The sequence below is a fragment of the Trachurus japonicus genome, chromosome 1 (genome assembly GCF_045865225.1).
Source record: "Trachurus japonicus isolate A0001 chromosome 1, Traja_1.0".
Classification (NCBI taxonomy): domain Eukaryota; kingdom Metazoa; phylum Chordata; class Actinopteri; order Carangiformes; family Carangidae; genus Trachurus; species Trachurus japonicus.
The window spans coordinates 16,690,379-16,703,796 of NC_140907.1; the positions used below are offsets into that span (position 1 = coordinate 16,690,379).

Here is a 13,418-nt window from a genome sequence, read left to right on the forward strand (position 1 = left end):
ATTCAGCATACTTGTAATGTTGCCAGTTGGCCAAATGTAAACAAATACAGGCAAAAAAGAAATGGAGCTCAAGTTGCAGCCCACTGCAGATCTCGCTCTATCCATGGCAACATTATACCCTCTGTTTATATTCCCCAAAGTGCGGAAACTATAATTTCAAACTCCGAGCAGGATTGCTTAACTAAGTGTGAAAACAGTCACAATATCTATTAATATGAACTTTGTTTCAACATATTTTTTGTTTCCACGGCTAAAAATGTCACATTGACAGTTGGAGTTGGTGGAGATAGTTGTCCAAAAGGGGACACAGAGTCAGAGTCATTTTGTTGTATTTTAAAATGTTATAATGATTTAGTCATTTAAATATCATTGAGTGGAAAGTACACTCCTCCTGGAGTATACGTTTTTTTTGTTGTTGTTTTTTAAGTTGATTTTTTGGGGTTTTGCCTTTAATCGAAAGTGTGAGAGAGACAGGAAATGGGGAGGCAGAGAGAGGGGGATTGACATGCAGCAAAGGGGGCGCCTGCTCTATATGACACCCCATGGAGTTTAAGTTTAACACAGAATAACATTGTCTTATTTCTCTAAGGTATAGGAATCTCATGACTGTATTTAAGTGCTATACTTAAGTGAGTGTACTTAGTTACTGCCTACCACTGCTTATAAAGATGCAAGTGCAGAGAAAAAAAACACAAAATCAAGCCTCAAGTGAGGATCATGGAGGCAGATGGGCCAGCAATAGAGTAACATATGACTTTGTGCCCCCAAGTGAGTCTCCAGTAGCAGCGTGCAGGCCAAACCTTAGCCACTAATGAGGCTCTACACTCAGTCCCAACAGAGCCCACTCCAAACACTGGGAACCAGACACACACAAACACACACACAAGGAAGGAGACAGAGACTAAGATGAAGACACATGCCATCATGTACACACACACACATTTGGAGACAAAAGTGCACATGCACACACCCACACGCACGCACACAGTTCTGCACAACCTTGGGCACCAAACCAAACAAACACTAAGGGCCACAGTAACATGGCATCTGTGTTTGGTAAAATCTCGTAGCTACAACTGTGGCACCTTTTATGTCTTAACTTCTTTGGCGGATTGGCACCGTTCTCTGCTTGTCCTCAGTTCTGAGATAGGTGTGGGTGATTTGAACAACATCCAGCAGTAATTACAGAATCACAGTGTTTTCTCACTATTTCAAATTCAAATGAAGCTCAAAGACTTTAAAGACTTCTTGAGGCAGTTTCTTAAAAAACAAAAAGCAGAAATATTATCATTTGTGATTATACCATATTTGCAGTTTTCTGATGGCATACATATTTAGTCAGTAGAAGAATGAGATGTCCTTGTGCAGTCTGTAGTTTCCCTCAATCATTCATTCTCAGTGTCCTGGGTCTGGGAATAAACAAAGTCTGGAGCACTGAGGCCGACAATAGCAGAGGTACTTGAGTGAAGGGCCCTTTGCCTCTGCACTTTGTCCTCTCTTTTAGACAAAGTTTTATTTACTCTCAAATCAATTGGTAAAAAAGGAGACAAGAAACTTTCCTTTAATCCTTTACAAAGCTAAATTAAAACAAATTTAACCAGATGACTGAAGACTACTTTTTAAACACTTACTTTTAATTCTGTAACTAACAATATATAATCAATATATACAGTATGTATAGGTCTTTCAGATAGCATTTTACTGCATTTTGTCAGTTTTGGTGCTCCACATAAAATGCATTTAAATTTGTACAGTAATTCATTTAATAAAGTATAACTTCTTTCGTGTACTGTAACAGTAACACTGAAATTCAGCTGTATTTTGAGGATCTATAGAGAAAATGATACTAAAGTATTCACAGCAAGTTTGAACACAGTCCAACCCCCCGGTAAAAATATTGTGTTGATAATCAGAAGACAGCTGGAGGGGGCGGGGCGGGGCGGTGCGTGGCGCAGTGGTTAAGGCAGCCGCCCCATGTAGAGGCTACAGTCCTCAACACTGGCGTCCCCGGTTCGATTCCCACGTCGGGCAGACCCTTCCTGCATGTCATTCCCCCTCTCTCTGCCTCCCCCTTTCCTGTCTATATCATTATGTGATATCAAATAAAGGCAAAAAGCCAAAAAATATACTTAAAAAAAAAAAAAAAGACAGCTGGAGATACAAGGTTTTCAACTCACTCAAAAAGTGGTGCGAGCACACCTCATGATGTGTTCATGCTCACACTATACACTCTACACAGACACACACACTTGTATGCTAAACCACAAGGTCAGGCCCAGCTGTATGGCATTGTGGCACATTTAATTTTCTTTTCCAAGTATTGTGAGTCTGCTGATATTATTACAGAGCATCCCAGCCGGGAAGTAATAAGTTTGAGATATAGTAAAGCCGAACCCTGTGATCCATAAATAAACAATAACAATGGCCTTGCCTTTTAAAGACTGTAAGGCAGTTTTTTTTTTTGCAGGTAGACCCCATCATGAGTAACAGCTTGTGACAGGCAGATTCAGTTGGAGGATTTACTGTACATTATTACTCTTTAAGTGCACTATGCAGAATTGCCATACAGCTCTTATGATTTATTTTATTGATTAAAATCGTCTATTAACTAATGGGAGGATGCAAATGTATCACACATGCTGTATAAATCTATAGAAGGTGTCCTGCTGATTCATTTCTGTGCATATCTGATCATGGCTTTACCAGGGGAGTACAGTGGGAGTGCTACAGTGGGAGTGTCTCTTTGTTATCTTAACACAATGTTATTGTGTTTCAGTGCGCAGAAATCTGAGCCAAATAAATTTTGAGGACGCAGATTGTTTGGTGATACACACACTGTGCCAAGTGCTGATGGCATGCTGTGCTTTATGAGTTGAAAATCAGAGGGAAAAAAGTGCAAGAAAAAGAAAACACAAAATGAGAATCTCTTACCTTAAGAAGTACTTCAACACGTCAAACTGCAAAGAGAAGGAGCAAAAAAAAGATGGGTGGGGGAGACGGGAGTGAGAGAAGGAGGAGGAGGAGGGAATGAGAGAGAAAAAAGAGACAGAAATTAGATTACCATATGGGTGCAGTTGCAGAACAACAACTTTCCAACACACTTCATGGCAGTATGTGCGAGGCAGAGCAAGAGAGATTTCGAAAAGGTGCAAGGATTTCGTTTCATAAAAATGCCAGTTTTTGCTTTTGTCTGCAATGTCTTTCCCCAGTCTTTGGCCACATAGTTATCTATGCACTGGACTATACAAGCACAATGAAATATCATTCTGCCTGACATAGATTCAAATGTGTACAATGCAATTCCCATTCTGCTGCAGATTTAGACTTCCCATGAGGCTCACTAATGGAGACATAATCAGCCGACAAAACGCACTGCAATTCATGCAAATGACCTGAGCTCAGTTCAGAGATGTATTTCAGAAAATCAACGCTAAATCACTACCAATTGTTTATATGACTAATTTATTCGAGAGTGGAAAAAGATACGGGAAATGATTGTGAGCTTATTATTTTATTTTTTTCACATTTTTGAATTCAGAACAGGTGGATTTGATGAGCAGCTCTGACTCAGAATCTGGAGTAGATCTGCATGAGGAAGCAACGTGAAAGACTTTTTGCTGCACTGAATACCATTTGACAGTTGCATCATGAAAAACAAACAAACAAAAAAAACTAAGAGAGGCTGCTCTTGAATCTGCTTTTGAGGGGGCTGTTAAAGAGACAACTTTCAGAGTTTAAATAAACAAACACAAAAAATATTCCAAATATAGCCCTCATGGATTTGCTGAATGTCTGGAACCTGAACAATATCTGCTCCTCTCCTCCTCTCCTTCTGCAGCCCCCGTACAGAGCGGAGCAGGAAGTGGGGGAGATAGTGCTGGTTTGTTGGGTGTTTTTCTTCTCTGTTGCCTCTTGCCAACCACTGACCTACTGTAATTTCACATTGCCATGCTCTCCTGGCTGGAATACATGTGGCCTTGGAAAGAGATCACGTAAACACTCCGCGAGTTAAAGAGACTCATGGCACACAGTCAGTTTACTAGTTGAAGAAAAGGAAGTTATCAAGGAAATGTTTCTAGAAGATACGAAAGAAGTGCTTCCTAATTAAAAAAGACTGTATCAAGCAGACTCTACCTTGAAATGCTGTCAGACATATTGCAAAGGTTGAACAATGTGTTCTTGTGACGCAAATTAGCTGCAGCTATTTCGACTTAGTTTCCTTAAAAGGTCAACAAAATAGCATCGTTTTGTTATTTTACTCTGACGAGTCGTGAGCAGGTTGCAGTTCAAACTCAAGTACATCCAGTTAGTAGAGGTCAGGTTTTACCAACAGACAGAAAAAAGAAGTAAAAAACAGAGCCTAAAATGGAACTTAATGGAACTACAAAAAATTAAATATTATAGGCCCAATCCTCTGAATCCATTAACAGACTGTACTGTAAAGAAGAATGCTTGTTTGATTCGGCAACTTATAATGCATTATTTACATTTAAACAACCTGAGGACAAGTGGGCGGTGACCAAATCATGAAGTTAACTTACAAACTTGTCAATACAAACCTAAATGAAATGAAATTCAAACATGAGGAGTGACATAAATAAAATATCCTCACTGTGATGGTCTAACACACACACAAACACACACGCACGCACACACGCACAAACGATTGCACATGTGTTGCATACACATCCAACCATAAGGCCATGTTTATAATTTAAAAGACTCGTGAGCATTGTATGAGAGGGGCATCATTAATTTCCTGCCTTTGTTTGACTGTTTTGAGTTGTTGCCCTCTTATTGGTTGTTGATACTTTCCCTACTGGTATTCTATCCTAGTGTTTACTTCAGAAAGAGATGGAGCACAAATCAATTCATCTGTTTTTCCACCTTAAGTTTGGTCTTGAGTGTGCAGATACTTGCTGATAGAAAACAATATGTAAAAAGTGTTGAAAATGTTACAGCAAAAACTCACACATCTGTGTCACCACCTACAAACACATGCACGCACACACGTTTAATACATTTATTCAGTCATCTATGGTACATGTGGCGTACACAAAATAGTTTGTAATTAACCTAAGAACAAACAACCTGACAGCATATACATACACTTTGGACACAATCTAACATCCATGACTGCACAAACCCACAGACACACACACACACACACACACACACACACACACACACACACACACACACACACACACACACACACACACACACACACACACACACACACACAAATACGCATATGCACAGAGTGAGCAGAGTGTTTCATTAGTGAGGAGCAGATAGATTACCCTCCCAAAGGAGACATTGACCAAGAGGCCATTGATCCACTGAGCTAAGCCAATCTGTGTGTGTGTGTGTGTAGATGTTGTGTGTGACTGAGTGCGTGCTTGTGGAAAGTAGCCTACTGATGGAGTCTTTAAGTTGTTAGAGTAAGCACAGTAAATCTAATCCAGTTGTGCTTAATGGGGGAGAGAGAGAAACAGGCTGTTGACATATTCATTAGGTCCAATTACTCTGTCCAATCACTGCCATCTCACTCAGTCACCGCGGAGACAGACGTAGAGGGAGCAAGCATCAGCAATATTTATGTCTTGGCATATCACCACGAGAAAGGATGGATAGTACTTGAATGGTAAATAAAAAACATATTTATTCCACTTACCGAATGACAACATGGCGCATTTGGAGGCCACTAATATCATTTTGATCTCATTCAAGCCTGGCAGTGCGCTGATGTGTAAATCAATCTGACTAAAACTGGAATCACTAAATTATACAGTCTTATTGATGATTCAGTAAAGATCGTTAGACCCCAGAGTTTGTAATCATGACTTATGGTAATAATGCAATGACAGAGCCTTATTAGCAATAACATGCTCACTGTGACTGCTAACAATCATGGACACACAAAAAAAAATGCTATTCCTGGTGTGTGTGTGTGTGCACGCGCGTGTGTGTGTGCGTTTCCCATCTACATGTGTGGGACTTGTAATTAGCTTTCTAGCTTGTTCTCTTACATTGGATGTGAAGGTAATTGGGGCTTTTGGACACTCGCTCTCAATCTCTGTCAGTGTGTGTGTGTGTGTGTGTGTGTGTGTTGTAGTGTCTGTATTCTGGAGGATGGCCAAACCATTACTGTGTGCTCAGCCTGCTCTAAAGCAGCTTGTGATTCATTAGTAATGAGTCCATTTGCAAACTAAATGAGTGTTTGAGTGGCGGCACGGCGACGTGTGTGATGATTGTGTCCACTTGTCGTTGCTCCACTAACTTGTAACAAAGCACACACTCTGTACACATGTACACAAACTGGTTGCAGTGTTTGGTAAATGAAGAGTATGTCTGGATGTATGTATGTGTGTGTATGTGTGTGTGTGTGTGTTTGTTCACCAGCATGAGAAGCTCATGTGGCGATAATGAAGTCAGTCAGTTGTGTCATTAATTACTGTTTTACACCTGCTTGTCTCAGCTAATTAAACATGCTGACATACACACATGAGCACACACATGCGCGCACACACACACACACACACACACACACACACACTCTCAGTCTCTCTCATATGCACACACACACGCACGCACACATACAGTGAGTGCACACAGTGAAACACATATTCTATCACACTCAGACTCACGCACAAACTTCTAGGCAAGTTTTTTTACACCACTGAGTCAAAAATATATTCTCATTTTCACTTTGAGGAAGGTGAGATGGCACCGCTAAACACAGCACGGTTCGGGGATCTCTCTCCCTCTTTTAGTCCCACATACAAACACGTCTCCATACACACCTCCTCCCTTTCTCTCCGTCGCTCTCTCATCCTCACACTCCTCTTTCATGCAGCCCGTACAGTTACCACCGTCTCTTGGTACATTGTATAGTCTGTTCTTTGCTATACTCACACCACACACGCCATCTTCCGGTGTTTAAAATCTCTCTCAGTATGTGTGTTTGTGAACGTGTGTGTCTGTGTTAGTGTGTGTGTGTCTCTTCTCCCAGCCCATTTTCTCAACAAAGGCCACAGCTGCTGCCGGTTTGCTGAATAAAAGATGACAGAGCCATAATATCAGGAGATTACCAGCTAACGAAACAATGATTTTGTCCAATTTAAATAGCGACATCAGTTGCATCACAAGCACTTTGCATGTCAACTGTGATATGATAATGTTTGCAACCAAACGAAAACAGTTTTCATCTGCACAGAGAAACTCCCTGACTCTGTCTCTCCTCTGCTTTTGTTCTCTGGCTGCCAGTCTCTCTCTCTTTCTCTCTCTCTCTCTCTCACACTTACTCTAGCTGTTTTGCCCCCCCCCCCCTCCGTCTCTCATATACACACACAATCACACGCACAAACACACAGATCACGTAGAGCATATGGCTATTTCTCTCCTCTTTGAAGGGTTGCTTTGAAGCTATGGCACCCGTATCGATTGGCGCTCAGATGAGCTCGCTTCGCCAGAGCCCTGCGATTATCTGTCGCTTTATTTCAAACAGAGCGCAAGAGAGGGGGGCTTACACACCCATCACTCACTCACACTCTCACAGTCAGTTATACACTCATACATGAAGCGCACGCACGCACACACACTCGCGCGTCCACACACAAACGGGGATAATGAGATGAGCTTACACACTGAATCCCGATACTTAAGGCAAGCTGCGCTTCAGAACTGACAAGTGAGCGGTGAATGTTAAGAGAGTGAGGACATAGTGAGAGAAAGAGACTCTAAAGTCTGGCAAAGTGATGAAACTTAAGAGAAAAATTTCCCCCTACGGCTCCGCTCCGATTAAAAAAAAAAAAAAAAATCTGTTCCTCCATAGGCGTTATGAAAATCAGTTTGTCAAAATGAACATTTAAGCTCAAACGCAAAGTTCATATGGAAAAGGTTGAGCTCACAGACAACTTTAAAAACTTTTATTTTTTCAAATAAATAAATAAAAACAACAATAAAAATTTAAGATCTCAGTAAACAAAGCGTGGTCAGTGTGGTCTGCCTTTTGCAGTCTGTAGGGATTATTCAAAGAGGCAATTTCTCCTCCATGCCCATAGGAGAAAGACAGCGCGGGAGCCAGGGTGACATGAAATGTTAATGGTCTGCCCAGAGCAGCAGAACTTCATAAAGGACTTGATTTAGAAACTACAGTGGCTTTCAGAACCACTGAACATTGTCATATTACACTTAGGGCTGGAAACACACACACACCTAGACTTACACACATGCAGCATTTGATTAAAACCTGGGGCCACACCGCTGAGTTGTTATTGAGAATAAACATTTCTGAGTGTGTAATTCATGTGCTAAAGAGCATCACTCCTGGAAGCTCAAACAACAAACACCGGGGAACACATCGACACACACACACGGACACACACACAAACACACTGTATTACACAGGCAGCTGAATAAACACACAGGCATATTGTGACACCAGCAGAGTTAAACATTTCATAATTACAAACCCTCACATGCTGCTCCAATCCCTACAATTATTCCATATGTCAATCACATGATTTAACACTAACAACTTAATGAACCAGGAATGGCAATATTCATCTGCTCAGGGTTCAATAAGATACATGTTTGTGATACTTTCGAAGGACTTAAAGGGATAGTTCACCCAAAATTCAAATTTCACTCATTTTCTACTCACCCTCATGTCGACTAAGGGCTGGGAGAAGTTTCAGAGTCTTCCGTGCCTTCTCTGAGTTACAGCGGGGCTCCGTGCAGCACTGCATGTCCATATGACGGTTGCAAATGGATACCACTTTTCTTCGTAACAAAAAGACACACCAAAAAACATCAGAGCAGCATGGAGGTATTTGGATGTTTTTTGGTGTGTCTTTTTGGACGAAGAAAAGTTCACCGTTCACCACTGTCATATGGCAATGCAGTGCTGCGCGGACCCCCCCCTGTAACTCCAAGAAGGCACGGAGGACTTCTCCCAACCCTTAGTCGACATGAGGGTGAGTAGAAAATGAGTGAAATTTGAATTTTGGGTGAACTATCCCTTTAAGGAGGACACAAACCAGATGCAACCACATGCAGAGTTTGCCCCCCTTGGTTACTGTTGTTATGTCTGTCAGGCTTTCACTTCCAGCCATACTCCTGGCATAAGAAATATACAGTAGAGTTTTCAGCCATATTGGCATTGGTTTCAAAGGAAATATCAGCAAATTTCTGGGTTAACTGTTTGGAGATATCAGAGAGAAGCAGTCAGAGAAATCATTCATGGTTTTCAGTTACATGACCTGCTAAACATCTGTTCAACAGCACGACCGGACTCTGTAGAGAGCAGCAACCACGAATACTTAGGTCATCTCACTGATCATGAAATAAGAGACTGCTCTCGCCTTTTTATTGTTTTTGGTTTTTGGTGTTTGAAAGTATATTTTTGGGGGCTTTTTTGGCCTTTAATTGATATGACAGTTGAGAGAGAGACAGGAAATGGGAGGCAGAGAAGGGGGGAATGACGCGCAGGATAGGGCCGCTCGACGCGGGACTCGAACGGGGGCCGCCTACAGTGAGGACTATTAGCCTCAACACCAAAACATGGGGCGGGTGCTCTACCAACTGAGCTAAACACCGCCCCCTTTTGGTTGTTTTTTTTTGTCCGCTGCTGTATTTCAGTCCGAACAGTTTATCCAGAAATGTGCTGATATTTCCTTTGAAACCGATGCCAATGTGGCTGAAAACCCCCTATTTCTTATGCCAGGAGCATGGCTGGGAGTGAAAGCTTAACAAACATAGCAACAGTAACCAAGGGGGACAAACTTCCGGGTAACATAAACCCGACCAATTAAATATCCAAATCAAATTCCTGTGGCAAATTTTTCCATTTCGTATTTTTGATACAAGCCTAAAATTAAAAACCAGCCTTTTTTTTTTCTTTTTGGTGTTTGATTAAAAAACAAAATAATTCGTCACTTTCTCACAATTTTTTGATTTTTGATTACAAATTAAAAATAGAAATAATGTATGATACACGGATTGCGGATCACTATCATTGTGCCTGTGTTTTTCCAATTACAAATAATATTTTAAAAAATATAATTATAGCTGTCTGTATCTTGTATTATTGGATTGATTGCACCATCTACTGGAACAACGACGTGAGGCGTTTATGTACGTGGCCTGGTGCACGCGATGCACATTAACTTCCGGTCGCGTATCAGAAAATGCGAGCGCTCATGAATGCAACAAAATTTACTAAGTTAATCATGCATGCACACACGTTGCTGCATGTCTCTGCTTATTTTGATATAAATGGAACCCCATAGAGTGTGTGTGTGTGTGTGTGTGTGTGTGTGTGTGTGTGTGTGTGTGTGTGTGTGTGTGTGTGTGTGTGTGTGTGCGTGTGTGTGTGTGTGTGTGTGTGTGCGTGTGCGTGTGTGTGTGTGTTTGCAAGCGCAACAGCAAAGGAGGTCTAGAGAGGTGAAGTGAGGGATGCCTGGGTGAGTAAGTTTATTAGCTGATGTGGGAGGTTTATGTGCATAAGTGCACCTATGAGAACCTGAAAGAAATGAAAATGTGTGTGTATGTGTGTGTGAGTGTCTGAGAGAGGAAGACAGAAGGAGAGTGTGTACGTGCATGTGTGTGCATGCCTGTGTGTGGCGTGTGTACATTTGAACACTCGTTAGGTCGGTATCCAGCCATCGCAATCAGCAGTAATCCTGACTCAGCATCAATAATGACCCCATTAGTCACAAACCCCTACTGGTGCACAGGCATGCACACACAAACTTAAACGCACACGCACACACATGTGCGCACACATAAAGTGCCAGATGGACACCTCGTCTCATTAACGTGTATGTGTTGCATTATGTGATATTGTTTTTAAAAAAGACTTGAAAGCTCCACAGATACAGCACCACGTAATGTAGGAACAATCAGTGCATCTCATCTTCTTCCATTTGTGAAACACTGCTTGGACACTTCAGTTGTTTTCACACCACTGACACTGCAGGTGATAAGCTGCACTGAAAAGACATGTGTAATATGTGTGATTTAAAATCTGTCATTGCAGCTGAGTATGGGACATTTTATGAGGGTCCCTAAATTTTAGAACGGTCAGTAGATCTTGCTGTAAAACTCAGCCAAGACAACTGGATATCAAGAGACAGCACCATCTTTTTTGACGCTGTGTGACCTCCTACATACTCCGCAAGAACAGAAAAATGTATACTCTCTCCCAGGGCTCCCAAAGAACGATGTCAATCTGATAAGTATTGTGTGATTGGTCAGAAAAAGTGGGCGTGGTTAATGCTAAAGAGCGCGTCACGTGCTGCAGTCATTATCTTTTGTACTTTGTAGTTTGGCCTCGGTCTCTCGCACTCTGTGTTTCAGATCTCTCCCCGCTGCACCAACCACCACCTGCATCACCTCCTTTCCTCTGTTTCTAAACCAGCCTGCCCTCCCTGCTTATGAACCAGTCTGCCATCCAGTACTCCCATTAAAGGAGAACTCCGGTAATTTTTGACCCCTAAATCGTTGTCCTGATGGTCACCCAGTGTTGGGGGGAGCAAAAAACGCGACTAAAATTGATGCAGGCAAACCGAAGTTACACCATGGCTAGACGGCGCTAGCGATAGCCACAACACTAAAGTATGGGGGCAATTTTTTCAACCACAACAAACACCCAAAAAACAATCAAATATCTATGGTACATGACTCGAATCCTTATGACACACTACTGAACCCATAAACTGTACAGTATAAACCGGTATAAACAGTGTAAACTTTGTGTTTTTGCATGTTATCACTCACCTCAGATAGCCGAACTCTGGAGCATCCTGGAAAGACATTACTATTCGATCGCAGAGCGCCTGCTCTCCCCGCCACAGAAACAAACACTTTTTCCTTGTTGTGATGATTTATTTACTAAAATAAACGGTGGAGCAGTGCAGTGGTAATGTCCAAAATATCTCTGACCGTTTATTTTAGTAAAGAAATCATCACAACAAGGAAAAAGTGTCAGTTTCTGTGGCGGGAAGAAGGCGCTCTGTGATCGAATAGTAATGTCTTCCCAGGATGTTCCAGAGTTCGGCTGTCTGAGGTGAGTGATAACATGCAAAAACACAAAGTTTACACTGTTTATACTAGGGCTGCAACAACGAATCGATAAAATCGATAAAAATCGATTATTAAATTCGTTGGCAACGAATTTGATTATCGATTCGTTGGGTAGCGATTAACTTGGCCCAGAGCCAGGGAAAAAAATTAAATATTTCTTATCTTTACCCGTGTCCAAAACAGTCAGCAGCAGCAGCAGCAGCAGTCATCCAGCTCCAATAATCCACTAATATTATTTCCGTGATCGCGTTCCTGGCGGCCAGCCTCACAGCCTGTTACATTCATTTGCATCATGTAAAAAAAAGACGTGTTTTTAGCGGCGGCAACAGCCGTGTTTCTGATCAACCTGACCTGTGTTGTCCGGTTCCACCGCGTTGTTTACTCCCGGTCCAACGTTACTCCCACACGGACACGGTCCGCGCGGCTCGGACGCGGTGTGTCACGGACATGGTCACGGACATGGTCACGGACTGTCTGGACCGTGGTCTGGACTCGGTACCGGCAGCAGAGAGGCTTCACTGTCTCTTCTGTCAGCCTCTCCTGTCAGGACGCTGAAGCTAAAGCTAACGCTAACGTTAGCTAAAACTTTTTTCTTTTTTTTCACACAATGCAAATGAATGAAGCAGCTGGCCGCGAGGAACGCGATGCAAACGGGAATAATATGGATTATTAAACTGTTTGATGACTGCTGCTGCTGACTGATTTGGACACCTGGAGTAAAGGTAGAAATATTCCTTTGAGGTTTGATCAGCTGTTCCTCTGCTCAGAGCTCGGTGTGTGGAGGACTCAGATTAGAGATTTGATCATTCACCCGTCGGGGAAGCGGCTGTGAGCCAAACTGAAAACTATCGGAGTAACGTCAGGTTGTTGTCGGTTGATCCGGTGAATGATCAACTTTCAGGGTTGATCAGAATTTTCCTCTGGATGTAAACATGCTGCAGACTTCCACTTGTAAGCAAATCAGGCAGTGCCCTAATGAATTTTGTCTATTTAAAAAAAAAAAATGTATTATTAGTTTAACAGCTCTGGGCCGTTCAACTAACTTAAAAAAAACGTATTTGTGCAATTTTTTGCACTAATATTGTCCATTTGGAATAACATTCTGTTTTTGAATAAACTTAGGGAGAAATAAATAAATTATACCAGTGACATGCTGGATCAAACTGAGAAACATCTCCTCCTCTCATTCTTCTCTTCCGTACAATGTAAATCAAATTTGTGCCTTTTTTTTTATCCGATTAATCGATTAATCGAAGAAATAATCGACAGATTAATCGATTATCAAAATAATCGTTAGTTGCAGCCCTAGTTTATACTGTAAAGTTTAC

The 13,418-nt window shown here is 41.8% G+C and overlaps 1 protein-coding gene across 1 annotated transcript in view; it reads right to left on the bottom strand.

The window, feature by feature from the left end:
- ptprdb (protein tyrosine phosphatase receptor type Db) overlaps positions 1-13,418 on the bottom strand; it is a 144,337-nt gene that overhangs the window by 114,393 nt on the left and 16,526 nt on the right. Inside the window, exon 3 of the mRNA XM_085776381.1 lies at positions 2,932-2,957. The gene's annotated coding sequence lies outside the window, so the exon portion shown is untranslated. The remainder of the gene's footprint in view (positions 1-2,931; positions 2,958-13,418) is intronic.